Here is a 14,517-nt window from a genome sequence, read left to right as displayed (position 1 = left end):
AAATAAGAGTATGAAACTGCAAAACCAAAACTCTATAATTATATTTATGTTCAACCACTATTTTGTATGTAATTTAAGTAATTGCAGGTCATCGATTTTATGCAAGAATGCGTTCTTGTATTTTGATCAAATCGCATTGAAAATATACATATTCACCATGAAAAAATATTTCTGAATTCCTAGCAAAAGTTGGAAGAGTTTGTATGGAGTTTGCAGACTTGGGCGTCGATTTTATTGAAGAATAAGTTTATGAATTTCGATCACGCTGCATTAAAAAAGTTACACAATCAATTTGTATAAACATTTTTGCACGTCTTAGCAGAAGTTAATTTGAATTTGTTAATTTGTATAGATTTTGCTAGTTTGGTGGTCGATTTTACCGGTGAGTGGGATTTTGTATTTCAGATTTATCCATTTAGTACTGGGAGACACCGACGTCCGGTCAGAGCCAAAACCGGAGAGTTCAACGCACAGGCGAACGCGAAACTCGGGAACGCCAACTAAGTTTCCCAAACGTTAGGAAAATAATACCAACATTTAAAATATACGGCGTTTATGGTTAAGAACTACATATATGTAGAAGAAAATAATAGCGATCAGAAAAATATAAGTCCGCATCTTGGAATTGAACCTAACCTTTACCGGGCTCTGCTCTATCACTGAGCTAATCCGACCTTATTTCCTCCGGTCATATTTAACTGTATCATACTTCCACTAAGAACTACCAACATTATCTTCATTTTCTTAACGTATTTATTGACTGTTGTCTTTAGGAATGATCGCAATATTCTTCCCAAACTAAATGCAATCTAAATAAGGTCTTGGATAATTATATAAAATCATTTCTAACTAACACGTTACTAAAATAAATATTTCCCTAAAGACCATCTGTGGAGAGTTAAAATGCACGATTATGAAAGTTATTCTCTAACCAGGGCGATACTGAGATTATTGTTCACCACTGTAACGATGTACCTAATATGTGAAATAAAAATATTATTATATAATTCAATATTAACAATAGCATTCTGTGATCTGTGGTCAGTAAATACTGCAAATATGAGATTTCCCAGGAGAACTTTTGGAAACTTTTAAATTCACTTGCACTGTAATACCTATGGGGTGACTTTGTCGTCGCGCATATCTGCAAAATTCATTCAGAAATATCTCCTTTCTTTTTAATTTTGTTTGAGACAAATGACGATTCGAAAATAAGTTAACTAGTTAAATTTAATCAAACATACCGTCGCGTCGGTTTAATTTTGAAGATGTAATTCATTTTATAAATACTTCAGTCTATAAATAACTAGGTATATATGTATGACGATATAGGTAAAATGACTACTTGAATATTCGAACTCGCGTTTTTTATTTATTTTAATTTTAATTAACGTATCATTTTAGTAAGATTGTGAAAAATGTACCTCTATGAAAGTCACCTCACTCCGAAAGGTAATTTTGATTACCATGATTTTGCCTCCTCAAACATAGAAGCTATTTACAAATACATTTGATAGTTTAAACATGTATGTGGTAGTTTAAACATGTATGAGATAGTTTAAACATGTATATTATAGTTTAAACATGTATGTATTATATAGTTTAAACATGTATGTGATAGTTTAAACATTTATGTCATAGTTGAGACGATATATGAATGTGAATGAGGCGAGAAGTGTATACAAAGACCTATTTGGTTGGCGGTCTGTCTTTTCTACCTACCACTGCGGGGAAACGACGTGATGTTTATTAGTTGGTTATTTATCAAGATGTTATAAAGATCCTTTTTTTTGCATTTCGTCATAATGTAATATATAATCAGGTGCATGAACACATGTTCCGGTATATTAGAAATTTACTAAAAGTTTATCAGGCCTGTAATCCCGTTTTTAACCGGATTACCGATAATTGGAAAAGATTCTTAATAAAATAGCGATTTCGAAATGCTCAATCGCCTTCCGAGGAGTTTAATGCTCTTCCAGGAAGACCATAAAAACAAACATAAAATAAATTTAAAAAAAAATTTATTCTGCATCCCACATGTTTAGAACCGCTGTAAATTCTCCACCCATCCCTGTCTATCACGCCTGATGATGCTATCAATAACAACGATCCTTCGTCGTCCGTCTCGCTCTGCCACAATGGCGTCCCCCATACCAGCACATTACAACAGCACCGGATAGACAAAACATTGAAGACCGGGGAACCGGTTTCGCTGCGGATGGTAACAATAAGTTTGCACGGAATTATTCATGATGTCACTGAAGAGGATGATGCTGCGAAGAGAACTCAATACCCACTTTATCTGGTATGAAATGTTGAGTCATATGATAATATAATAGAGTATTCAAAAGAAACGAAACTATAAATTACATTTCCAAATTAAACTCATCATATTTGGACTTTAATTTGCAATCAGCCCGTCTCAAAACCACACTAAATGTATAATTATTTTTCTAAAAAAATTACGATTCCAGCAGCAAATAAAAATAAAGAAAATAATAATAACCTAGCTCTCTTATTCAAAATTTAGGCGTATTAGATCTATCAAAGAATTTATATACAAAAATGCAAAAATCCGTCATATTAAATACATGTAGGATTACGAAAGACTTTTTAAATATTTATATTGAGGGATCAGTAGGATTTATAGGCCCTGTTAGAAGATCTACCGAGCCGAACCCTCTGATATGAAAATATACCGCACAAGAGTCCCAACCACCTGAGCCAGTGAGACTATGATATTCCCAATTGGGTATGTTTTGAGGCTGAAGGTAGTAGGGAGGCAAAGGAGAAGAAAAGAGGAAGGTGGCGAAGTACCTGGCTATTCAGATCTGGTCATCAAACTCTGCCAAAGCCATTTCAAGCAACGTTTTAATTTAGAATGTCTATCTTATACCAGGGCGATACTGAGTATTTTCCACTCTGGAACCTACCATATATCATTCTAAATCGTGAAATAACCAGTATTAATCAAATAAAATGTACTTGTGCACGCTGGGAAATGAACCCGCGACCTCCAGATTGCAAGTTGAAAGCCTTACCACTCGACTACGGAGTCCGTCAAAATCTGATCTGTCTTCATTCCCACCAGGCGTTGCGGGTTTCTGCTGGGTAAGTCCTACATCATTGCACAAGAAATATTTTACCGTTTCTAATACCACAGTTACTCAAAATAGTTCCTACACTCTTTTAACGGCTGTTCCTTCTGAGATAGCATTTTTCACTTCTCCTTTCATAACCATTTGTGGTATGGTATGAAGTGCAGCTCTACACTTGTCGCTTCGTAACCGAGTCAAGTGACTAAGGTATGCTGTTTTTATTTTCCTTATTATAAATACCCTTCCTTAGCTCGATCTTTTTGTCGTACTACCTTAGAACAAGAACCTGCTGTGATTCGATAGTGACTAATGTATTTTTATTAATTATAAATTCTTCAGTGTTGCCCGAGCTTTTTGGAAATCAGATGTAGACATTAATAATTTTCCTCGTATTTTGAACGGCAATAAACGTGCTAAATTTCATCAAGAATTATCAAATTTCTGCTTGATGAGAAGGCATTTTTCTTATTTTGAAGGTCAAATGTACAAAATTTCATCAATTTCAGCCACCCACAGACTTATTTTTTATTTATTATATAGATTATTTATTAAAACTAGCTTTAGCCCGCCACGCGTTTCTGTAGCTCAGTTTGTCTGTGCAGATAGAGAAACAATAGCTAGTGTTGATTTTACGTCCAACAGATGGTGCTCTTTAAAAAAAACATGTTTTTACATCAGATGGCGCTGTTATTTAAAAAAAAACATGTTTTTACATCAGATGGCGCTGTTATTAAAAAAAAACATGTTTTTACATCAGATGGCGCTGTTATTTAAAAAAAACAACATGTTTTTACATCAAATGGCGCTGTTATTAAAAAAAAATGTTTTTACCTGGTTTTATAGGTGACATATATATGATATAGGTACCTATATAAAAACAAACGCGTATTCGAATGCAAATTTGCGTCAAAATTTTATAGCAATCGGTGAAGAATTGTCAGAGATTTTAGATTTTGAACAAACGAACATTTACATTTTTAATTATATAGATTCTGATTGTCACTTTTTTCTTTTTGTAATTTTACGTGAATACCACACAAGATTCCTAACTGCTCCCATCTGTCTGGAGCCCAAGGGCGGATCCAGCTTTGGCGCCAGGGGGGGGTCACGTAGTCGTGGTCAAGTTTTTTTTTTTTTTTTTAAAGAAAGACAAACATTCCCGGGTTACGAATAACCCAACAATAACTCCTACCACCACCACAGAAAGCCGAAAATGCTTGCTTGTGTTGTGATGGAGGACTTAGGTCCGGTCAGTTACAGTTACAAGAAGTTATAATTTAATTTTGATAATAATATATACAAGTAAAAAGTAGGTATTGTTGGATATGGTAACACTAGGTATATCATTAAGATTGTCTTTTGCTCCGCAAGCCCGGGCGGCACCGGGCGGCGTAGGCTCGTGTAATGTCAATTGTCAACCAATACAGTACAGATTACAATTATTAATCGTGTTCTTATTTCACCACAATATAACACGGTGTCAGGTGTGTCTTCAACATAGTATTGTGTGTAGGAATCTTGCAACTTTTTGAATTTCCTTTTCCTCGTTGTAGTTATTCGCCATCATATATAAAAGAAATGATTGCTTAAAACGTTTCCACTCGCCAACCATATCCGTAGCATTCTGCATTTGCAGAATTTGACTCGACATTATTATTGTAACACTTTGCTTGTCACGACAAAATAGACAAATAATAACAGCTTGTTGACCGTTATTTCTTTGCTTCCTGGTAAAGAATTTGAATCGTTCCACTGTAATATTCACTGTAGGTATGAAGTGTCTATCCAGTCTATCGAAGAGTAGAATAATGCCTTCCAGCGTGCTCTTCTCAATAGTGAGGCCGAATGAATTAAAAATTTGAACTCCTTTAGGACCAATCGTGTGCAGCAAATGTTATTAATAAATGTAAGTACTGTACTTCCATATTTAAGAGGAATATAAATGCTGGAAATATTTCGATTCTTGTGCTTTATAAATTTTAAAACCGAGCGCCTTGCACCGTCATATTTTGGCCTGATTTGCACGAGGCAAGTAATTTGAAATAAATATTGTTGCCATGACGCGGTGCTTGCAATACGTAAGAAGCGCCCAGCGAGATCTCCGTTCGCCGATGCTTCCATACGCTTGTTAATACCTTGTTACCTGGTGGATGAATACCGTCCATTCTATTTTGCCAGCAGCGGCCGAGCCGGCAGCGTAGTCAATATTATCGACAATCCTCAAACTATGGGGAACGCTAATAAAAGTAAATATTTATAAAATTTGAATTGATTTTATTTATTTACAATCCAAACAAAAATATTCTGAAAGTGAATTATTAATAGGTACATATAAATATTAATAAAAAGAAACTTGATTAAGTTAAATATAATATGTATATATATTAACAAAATGTAACTAATACGTTCTTTTACAAAACTAGGTATATGTACTTTTATCAAATTTACATACACTTTATCAAATTTCCACATCTAAAATTTTTGTAAAATTTATTTACAAATAAATTTTTTGGAAACAAATCAACAAACCAATCTCAATATTAGAAATGATGATGGAACAACTCACAGCTAGGTTTAAATATATTCTACAATAGATGCATCAATTTATGGATACATACACTTAAAAAAAAGGTTAAAATAAATAACTTGCATCTAGCTATTCTGAATTTATCCTAAAAGAGCATAATTAAAACAAATACAATAGATATCGCGGGTTCGAACCCCGGCAAACAAATCTCAGTATTAGACATTTTCAAGGAACAGCTCACAGCTACATATATTTAAAAATTATTCTTATAAAATATTAACTCTGATCTACCAATACTGAATTTAAGCATTATATTCGTCAACCTAAAATTTCTCAAATGAAAATATTCTACATTAGATACATCAATTTATGGATACATAGACTTCCGTCAAAGGCGACAATTAATTTCGTTTTATCCGAATGACAGCTACCTACCTGACATCTGCTGACGGCAACCGGCTTCGTATTCAAAATTTCAAATACGTAAATGTTAAAAACAGAAACATTAGGATTAGAAAGGATTGGACCGATAATAGGCCACATGCATCACATTTAAAAAAAAATCCGGTTTAGGCAAATATTCTAAGACGTTCCGTATTTTTTTTAATCGTATTTTTGAAACCCTGGTGATTTTTTTAAAATATCAACTCGAAAAATCAGACCATTTTTTATAAACCGGAAAGACGGGACATAATTTTATATGTGCAAAAAAACGGTAATTAACTAGCCGAAAGTCATTTAAAAAAGAACGTTTTCCACACGAATGTCACAAAAATGGCATGAAATTGTACGGAGTTCTGCTCATAACATCTGTCAAAACACCGCCATCTTTAGCAAAAAGCATAAATATACCAAACCACCTACTCATGCAAAAAGTCAAATCAAAGGTTAAGTGGTTAAGTTCGCAGAGAACAAACAATAAATCTAGTGAACGTTAAACGTCAAATTCAAAAATTCGCCGGATATCAAAGTGTTGCCGTATAAAAAAAATAATCAGTGTGGAATTTTACAAAATTAAGGGAACATATTCGGAGACGGAACATTTTCATGTAAATCATTCAAAATCCATCATTAAAAATAATACTATGCATTTCTAAAAAAAAATACTAACGTTTTCGTAATCTTAGTAAAAAAATCTATCCACACTTTTAGCCTTCATTTTAATTGATTCTGAAGAATTTGTTACAAATATTAAAAATGTGTCCACTTCCGAAGTTATTAATTCATCATCTAGAAAAATAAAATCTGGTACTTACCGCTAAGTCCGCTAACTTTATAGTTATACACGGGTTATAAAGTTTTAAAATCGTTGAACGTAAAATATATTAATTGTAAGGTATTGTATTATTAATCTAAAATATAAATAACTTGCATCCCTCGTGCGGCATAATTTTATTTTTTTTAAATTCAATTATAATTTCGCCGAAATAAATTAAAATGTTAGCCTTGGGCAAAACCTCGATGAACGAGGTTGTGTCTCGCCTTAAGAATTGCTTTAGGAAGTATAGGAAGGCTGGTAATTCGCGCGGGCGCGTTAGACCTGTCCAGACCTGTCAAAAAACTTCCGAAAGAATAAGTTCTGTAACTTACTAAAATTACGTTAAGTGACTTTTGGTGTCGTTTACATTGGGAATTTGGCCAAACTCGCCTTCAAGAGCGATTTACAGGAAAAAAACTTACGAGTCTAACCCCAGCCTTAGAACATTAACAAATAACATTTGAGTTTAAACACACATACACTGGCATAATGAAGAAACTGATTAGATTACTTACCATTTCATGTAATGAATTGAATTTGCAGCAACAATTTTTAAGAACACTATTACTTATATTGGAACTTATTTTTTTTAACTTAGTAAACAAATAAAAGTAAACACTTTATTAATAAAGTTTAGTCGTTCCGATTGAGGTTAGGTTTTGCTAGACGCTAGACGTTAGTCGAAACAAAGCGCGCGCAAGCGTCACACGTGGTTACACGAAATGTGTCATAATAATATGAAAGGTGGCGGCCGAAGCGCGCGCCGGTGGCGGTGCGCGGTGACGCGGTAACATTCGAATTTTCGATGCGTTCGTTCCCGAATAATGCGTTTGCCGTCAAACAAAGTATTATATTAAATTAATTAAATATTGAAAGTACTTAAATAAAATTTATATTGTGACAAAAAATATATAAAAACATTATGTTTAACAATTTTAATTAGTGGTCCACCTAGGTCCTGGATGACCACCGTGACCCCCCCCCCTGGATCCGCCACTGCTGGAGCCAGTGGTACTATGGCATCCCCAATAAATTGGGGTAGGTGTTAGGTATGTTGTGAAATGCGGAAGACATTGGAGAAGGAACACCAAACACGGCTAAAGCCATTTCAATCAACGCGTAACGTTACGATTTTGAATCAATGGTAGTCTTTCATTAGACCGATTTTTAAAGGAGCTATTTATCTGTCGCTATCGGATGGAATACAATGTAGTACTGTAGTGTTGTTATAACGAGTTCGGTGTGTGGAAGAGCGACGGGTGACAGTCCGACGCATGCGCAGGCTGGAGATTAAAATAATGGGGGTTAAACTGGATAATGTGTTTAGCGTCGCTTTTGAGAAAAATCACCCCAAGCGCGCTGTAAGTGGTTTTGTAAGTCCATTTACTTCAATAAAGGGGATGTACAAAAGATTTATTGTAATTAATTAAAATAAAATACGATGAATTGATTAATTGCAGTAACTATTATTTCATGGCTAAAAATCCCCACAACGGAAGATACCATAATTTATAGAATTATACGAATGACGTGATCAAGGCATCGGCAATCTTCAGAAATTTACAACAATAAATCTGCAAACCAACTATCCATTGTATTAAATGTGTGTCCTTGATGGTCTCATGACAATACGTGTACCATATATTAAAGCAGACAATGAGTAGGACACGAAGAAGATGGATGAAGACGATGTAAATCGCACTGGAACCGACAATAACCGAGCTTTGCGAGTTAACAAAGCGACGGATCAACATTTATCTCATTGTAATGTCTGACCAACATGTTCACATTGAAGGATTGAAGCTAAGGTCACATTTAGTATGGTGTGTGTAGCAGTGGTGTTAGGGAAATAATGAACAGATGCTGCTAATTGTTTCATTAAGGATGTGGTGATAAGGTAAACAAATTGAATTAACTTGTAATAGAGATGGACTTTATTGTTTAACCACTTATGTTTTATGTGTCATCGTTTTCTTAAAAATCTAACAGTTATCAGAAATGTATTAATGCTCAGTCTGTCTATGCAGATAAGAAAACAACAACGCATGTTGCCTTTACTTCCAACAGATGGCGCTGTTTTTCAAAATAGCATGTTTTTACCTGTCATCCCCGATCCGGCCTGCCACGCAGATGGTAGGCAGACATATCTGCCACCAAGGCTTGGACAAACCTTACGTAGATTGCCACTTGGGGTCACCTATGACTGTGGTGTTGGTTATCCCATAAATGGTTCCCGGGGCGGCGGTACACGTACCCACCTCTCAAATCTCAATCTCCACGCTATTTATTTCAGCCTTACAATATTCCCCAAATCTGAGAAAACTTGGGTCAGTAATAATATTCAATACGGTGAACCAACAGCTTGATTGGCACTTATCTACTTTCAACCAAAACCTGAAAATAAATGCATACATTTTAGCTATTGTAATATATTATATCATGTATCTATACTATCATATATTTCAATCAATACTAATCTAACCTAGTCTACCTATAAGTTTTGCATGTACTTGTATCTCTAACTTTTTATATCCATCTAGAGTTTCTGTTGATTGTATATTTTCTGATGTCACTGTTTATAATTTACCTATATGGTATATTTTATACCGTTGATATTAAAATAAATAAATCGACAATGCGATAATCTTGCCAGCTTCGCATAATAAAAACTTCATAGCAAACAAGGAACAAACAACTTCTTTTTGTGACGAGACCAAAATCAATCAAAATCTAAAATCACCCATTCACGACCTTTAAAAACGAATTTGCAAGTAGGAAGAGGTTTTTTTTAAGATATCCCGTGGGTGTTGACCAGGTTCGTTGCTCCAGAGTTAGTCATACCATGATGGCCAGTTCTAGCAGAATTACCACAGTGTGGGTTGTCCATATGTAACTAACTTCTCACTTCTAACATCTATCCGGGCTGCATTCATACGCCTCTCCGTCTGTTAAGTGCCCGCCAGCGGCTATGGGAGACTGAATTTGCAACCAATTATTTCATTTGGGTGTTTCCACCAACCTTGGAAAAAATCATTATCATGGCACGTATTGCTGGATTCCTAATTTTGCAGGTTATCAATAGAACTAAGAACTTAAGTAGGTGGATAACTAATTTAAATAGTTTTTGTTATATTGTACTGAATTGTATTGTAGATATTTAATTGTTTTTTGCTTGAGCATTTTTTAAATACATCTATGAATGTAAATCTAGGAAGCGGAAATTAACCCACTTCCCGACATCCGATCGAGCTGGACCTCGGCAGATAGACTCGTTGTCGATGACAATACATTCTACCAACTTTTGGTGGCAATCACTTACACACACGCGGAAATACACGCGTTATAGCAATAAATGTCGGTCCTACCCAATCAATATTTGGCGAGGTTGATAGAGTTGTTAACTCCAGTTCCTTGGTAACCAAAAAATACATATATTTTTAAGTTCAATTTGTTTTTCTTAAATATGTGTATGTTAGATTGTATATATTGATAACTTTTTAAACACGGGTTGAGTTTTTAAAATTTATATTTAGGAATTTTCTCAGAGTTGGAGTGCAAAAATAATCAACCTTTTCTCCCTTTAAACTCCAGTCAGAAGACCGCGTCAATGCTTGTCATCTTTGAGCAAGCTGTGCGGATTTAAAAAAACATTATTAATCAATTCATGAGAGGAAATGCAAAAATCGCTCATCACTTTTCATCCGGGAAAGAAAACCGCGTTCAAATTGTAGGAACAAGGTTGCATATAAATAACAAAATTTCAGATCAAAAACATCAGTTTTTTGTGAACTTCCTTCCTGTAAATATATGGGTATAGCATACACAGTATTCTCTCATGTTATCTACATTCTAAAGATTGCAATTTTTTTAGTTGAGATCCAAGCTACAATTCCCACATTTCATGGAATCCATACAACTCTCAGTTTCGCCATGGCGAAACCACCATGAAAAATGTATTTAGCTGAGTTTTGTGACAAAATCTGAACAGGTCTGTGCTTCCCAACCTTCAAATTTTCCATCTCGTTCCCTCCCCACTACCTTCAGCCTCACAAAATACCCCTATAATTGGAGATGCCAAAGTCTCACAGGCTCCAAACGGTTGGGAGTAGTTGAGACTTTGGTTTGGAATTGGTATGCATCGATTCAACGATGCGTGGTGTTCTACCCTCTATGCCTACATCTGCAGAACAGCTGTGGACATCTTGAATACCACCTGATTTACATTAACCTCCAGTAATTCCCACGACAATCACAATGGTGCGTCATATTTCATAATGTGTGGATATTCCAAAATACCAGTTTCCTTTTCGGGCAATCCTCTCTTCACCCGTTCCAACAAGTAATAAAGATGCAAACACAAATCCACCGTTCCGACAAAATGTCACGCGTTCACATATATAATGTACTTGTTGTACTTATGTGTGAGGAAATCAGTGGTGCAATCTAGAAGCTGAACAAATAAAATTTTGCTTAAATAAGAACTCACCATCATTCCCGAAGGAGTAGGCAGAAAAAGAGAAACGTTACTCTGTCCTGGGATACAATCCTTGTAAACGGAGAAAAATAAGGATAAAATTTATTGATAATTTACCTCTTCAAATGATTCGTTATCCGGTTAAAAACTGGATTGCAGGCCCTTAAAGAATAGATTGATAGATTTCATGTTAACCGGATCGCCAATGATATTTATTTTTTATTTTATTTTTATTTATTTTTTTTTTTGATATTTTTTTTTTGATTTGAAGAGATTCTTAATAAATTGGCAATAGCCATTTTTCTCCGTGTATCATCCATATTCATAGACACTTAGTTACTGACATGACCCTACTTAAGCGTCTGATTTCGTAATATATCTTCCCCGCACGTCCTCGACTTTTTATAATGCTAACTTGCGCATAATCTATTTCAAGGTGCCTTTTCCTTATTCTCTTTCATTATTCTTTCATATCAGGCTTGCATTTTTATTAAATCCTTCAATCAGGAGTCTATACCGAATGCGAATTTTCCTTTTTTATTGTTTCTTGGCGTGTTTGAATCCTGAAGGATTCTAATATGATACTAATGACATTTTAAATAAGTAAATAATACCTGCAAACAGTTGCAAGAGTCAGGACGCAATCGGGAGCTGTAGAACTTTGAAATATCCATTAAATTTTCAATAAATAAGACGTCATGTCAAATCGTTTATTCCATAATTTCTTCTCTATAGTGAGGGAACCAAAGCTTTATTTAAAGCAGTGTTGTAATGACTGTAGTGCACAAAAATTGAAACAATGTTAACAAGTAGTTCTGTGAACAGTATACCTCGCGTCAAAAAAGAAAATTAATAATTTTCTTATTTAATAAATTAAAATAGGATTGGTAAGTAGGTACTTAAATACCCAGGTACCTACTTAATTATAAACCATAAATATTATACGTTATTTTTTTTACCATTTTTTTTTCAAATTTTCTTCAGACCTACCATAATATGATTTATTTCAATTTGAAAGATTGCGGTGGGAACCGCGATCATGCGAACTCTGGCGGGATAAAAAGGAAGTATCCAAAAAGACCACCAGGAAATTTACTAACAGATTAAAAACTAAATGGTCGAGTTACAACAGGACTTCGATACGCGATGTTTTTCGAATAAATGCGTTATAATGATTAAATTGTAATTCTAATTTTTAGCACATATATAAAAATGTACATACCTTATTTTATTATTTTCCTAGTAGAGGATTCCTAGATAGTTCTCGCTGAATATTTCCCACAGTAGAAGCACCACTCATAGAGGCGTCAGGCTCACTATTTCACTGTTTTGTAAAATTCAAAACTCTTTTATAAAAAGGACCTCTTTACTTTGCGGAATTTTTGTCGTTTTTCGTTAATCATCATTCGTAAAAGGGTTTAAATTGGTTCGTCAAATGTGTTATTACATTATTTATTCTAAGCTGCAAATAAGTGGAGAGAAAAATAAAACAAAATAAAAAAATGAGTTTTTTGAAAAATCTAACCTAACTCAACAATTTCAGATATGTAAGTACATATATAAAAAAAGTTATTCTCATTTGAAAGATTTAGTTGAGCACTCTGTTCCACCAGTTGCTAATCGAGCATCCTACCCAATGAGCTATCGATCACCTTTACATATTGCACTTTATGTGTGTTTTGTGAATCGTGTGTAGAATTTGAAGAATCGATTATTCGGTTAGTGTTCGTACAAGCTGCATTTAGAAAAAATCTAATTTAAAAAAAGTAATTTACAAAAAAAATAGTAAAGTTATTAATATTCTAGTAAAGGTATAATCTTAAGATACAGATGAATTAATTGGTTAATGTGAGTTATTTTTATTATTTAATATAGATTCAGATTTGAATCCACCCATGTCGAATGGCCTATGACATCACCGGGTGGCCGTCAAATGCACTTTTTGCTACAACCGTCAACAGATATACCCCTAAAAGCTACAAAATCTAACAAAATACATATTAAATGTCTGTAATAATTCACGCACAACACAACTGATGTTATTTTAAAGAGTTTAAAAGAAACAATGGTTTAAAACTGGTTAATTTGAGCAAATTACAATACTCGACAGCCAAATGGCACTCCGCCGCGAAATGTCAAACGACTCGAACTCGACTGGCGACTTTAAAATGGCTAAAGTTCTTTGCGGTGACTTTAAACTACGAAAAAACAACTAAACACCAAACAAAACATGTGCACATCATCAAAAAGTACCAAACAACTTCATAAATGCGAATAATAATCTCATGAATCCGAAAATACCTTTTGTTTTAAGCGCCATTTTGCTTGTTTTCCTTTCCCTCTCAAACTATTCGTAAACTTTGTATTTTCCTCTGAAACATTTTCGTACAGTTTTTTAACTCCTAGAATAAGGTTGAAGTATTTGTATGGTATTGCATGGCGTTTTAAGAACAAATGATATGATTTTTTGGTGAATGTGTGAGTTTTGATTTCTGTTAATGGTTTTTGAGGTGTAAGGTGTTGTCTCAGCTGTGTAGGAAGCCAAGATGGCGGCTGGAGGTTGTGTTCTGGAAACTGCGACGGATCAAGTTTTTACTTTCAGTAGAGTATTTTTTGTTACATAACAAGGCCCGCGGTAAAGATGATTTTAATTATAGATTTGTACAATGTATAAAAACCTTTGTATTTTGATATTAAAGAACCTTGTGGTGGAAAATTATTGAGCTGTATTTGTACGATAACTAGGTATTTACCTCTCTAAAAAAGTAAATTAATTTTAAACTTCGTGCATAATACGAATCAATATTTATTTATTGATTATTAAGGAACATTTACAAACTATTAACATGAAAAAAAAATCATTAGATAAGCACTGCAAAAAACGTATATGTCAACAGTCCACTTAAAAATGTTCACATCATGCACAGTTTAAGTGTTATTATACACTATGTATTAACAATATAAACAGCAAAACGTGAGTAAAGGCAAAAAAGAGATATCAAAAACAAAACATACAAATCAATATATGATACAAAAAACAAAAGCAACAAAAATTTGTGTTAGTTTTAACTACCCTGGTAGAAAATTTTCAGATCCATTTTGAATTTTATGAGGATGACTGAGTTTAAATATACCTGACTTACTTAGGTACTGACTG

The 14,517-nt window shown here is 34.1% G+C and overlaps 1 protein-coding gene across 3 annotated transcripts in view; it reads right to left on the bottom strand.

Annotated features, from left to right (window-relative positions):
• pio (zona pellucida domain-containing protein piopio) overlaps positions 1–13,522 on the bottom strand; it is a 65,057-nt gene extending 51,535 nt beyond the window's left edge. Inside the window, exons 1-2 of one of the 3 annotated variants that reach the window (XM_089647767.1) lie at positions 13,459–13,522; positions 12,583–12,822 (exon numbers count right to left, since the gene is read on the bottom strand). The gene's annotated coding sequence lies outside the window, so the exon portion shown is untranslated. Of the gene's footprint in view, positions 1–12,582; positions 12,823–13,386 lie in introns of all 3 variants that reach the window. The other 2 variants (XM_089647768.1, XM_089647769.1) reach the window with 2 other exon arrangements.
• Between the last annotated feature and the right edge of the window lie 995 nt (positions 13,523–14,517).

Source organism: Hesperophylax consimilis, chromosome 27, assembly GCF_061612785.1.
Source record: "Hesperophylax consimilis isolate HC1 chromosome 27, BYU_Hcon_1.0, whole genome shotgun sequence".
Lineage (NCBI taxonomy): Eukaryota > Metazoa > Arthropoda > Insecta > Trichoptera > Limnephilidae > Hesperophylax > Hesperophylax consimilis.
The sequence above is the reverse complement of the archived record's forward strand: the minus strand, read 5'-3'. Positions and strand labels throughout refer to the sequence as shown.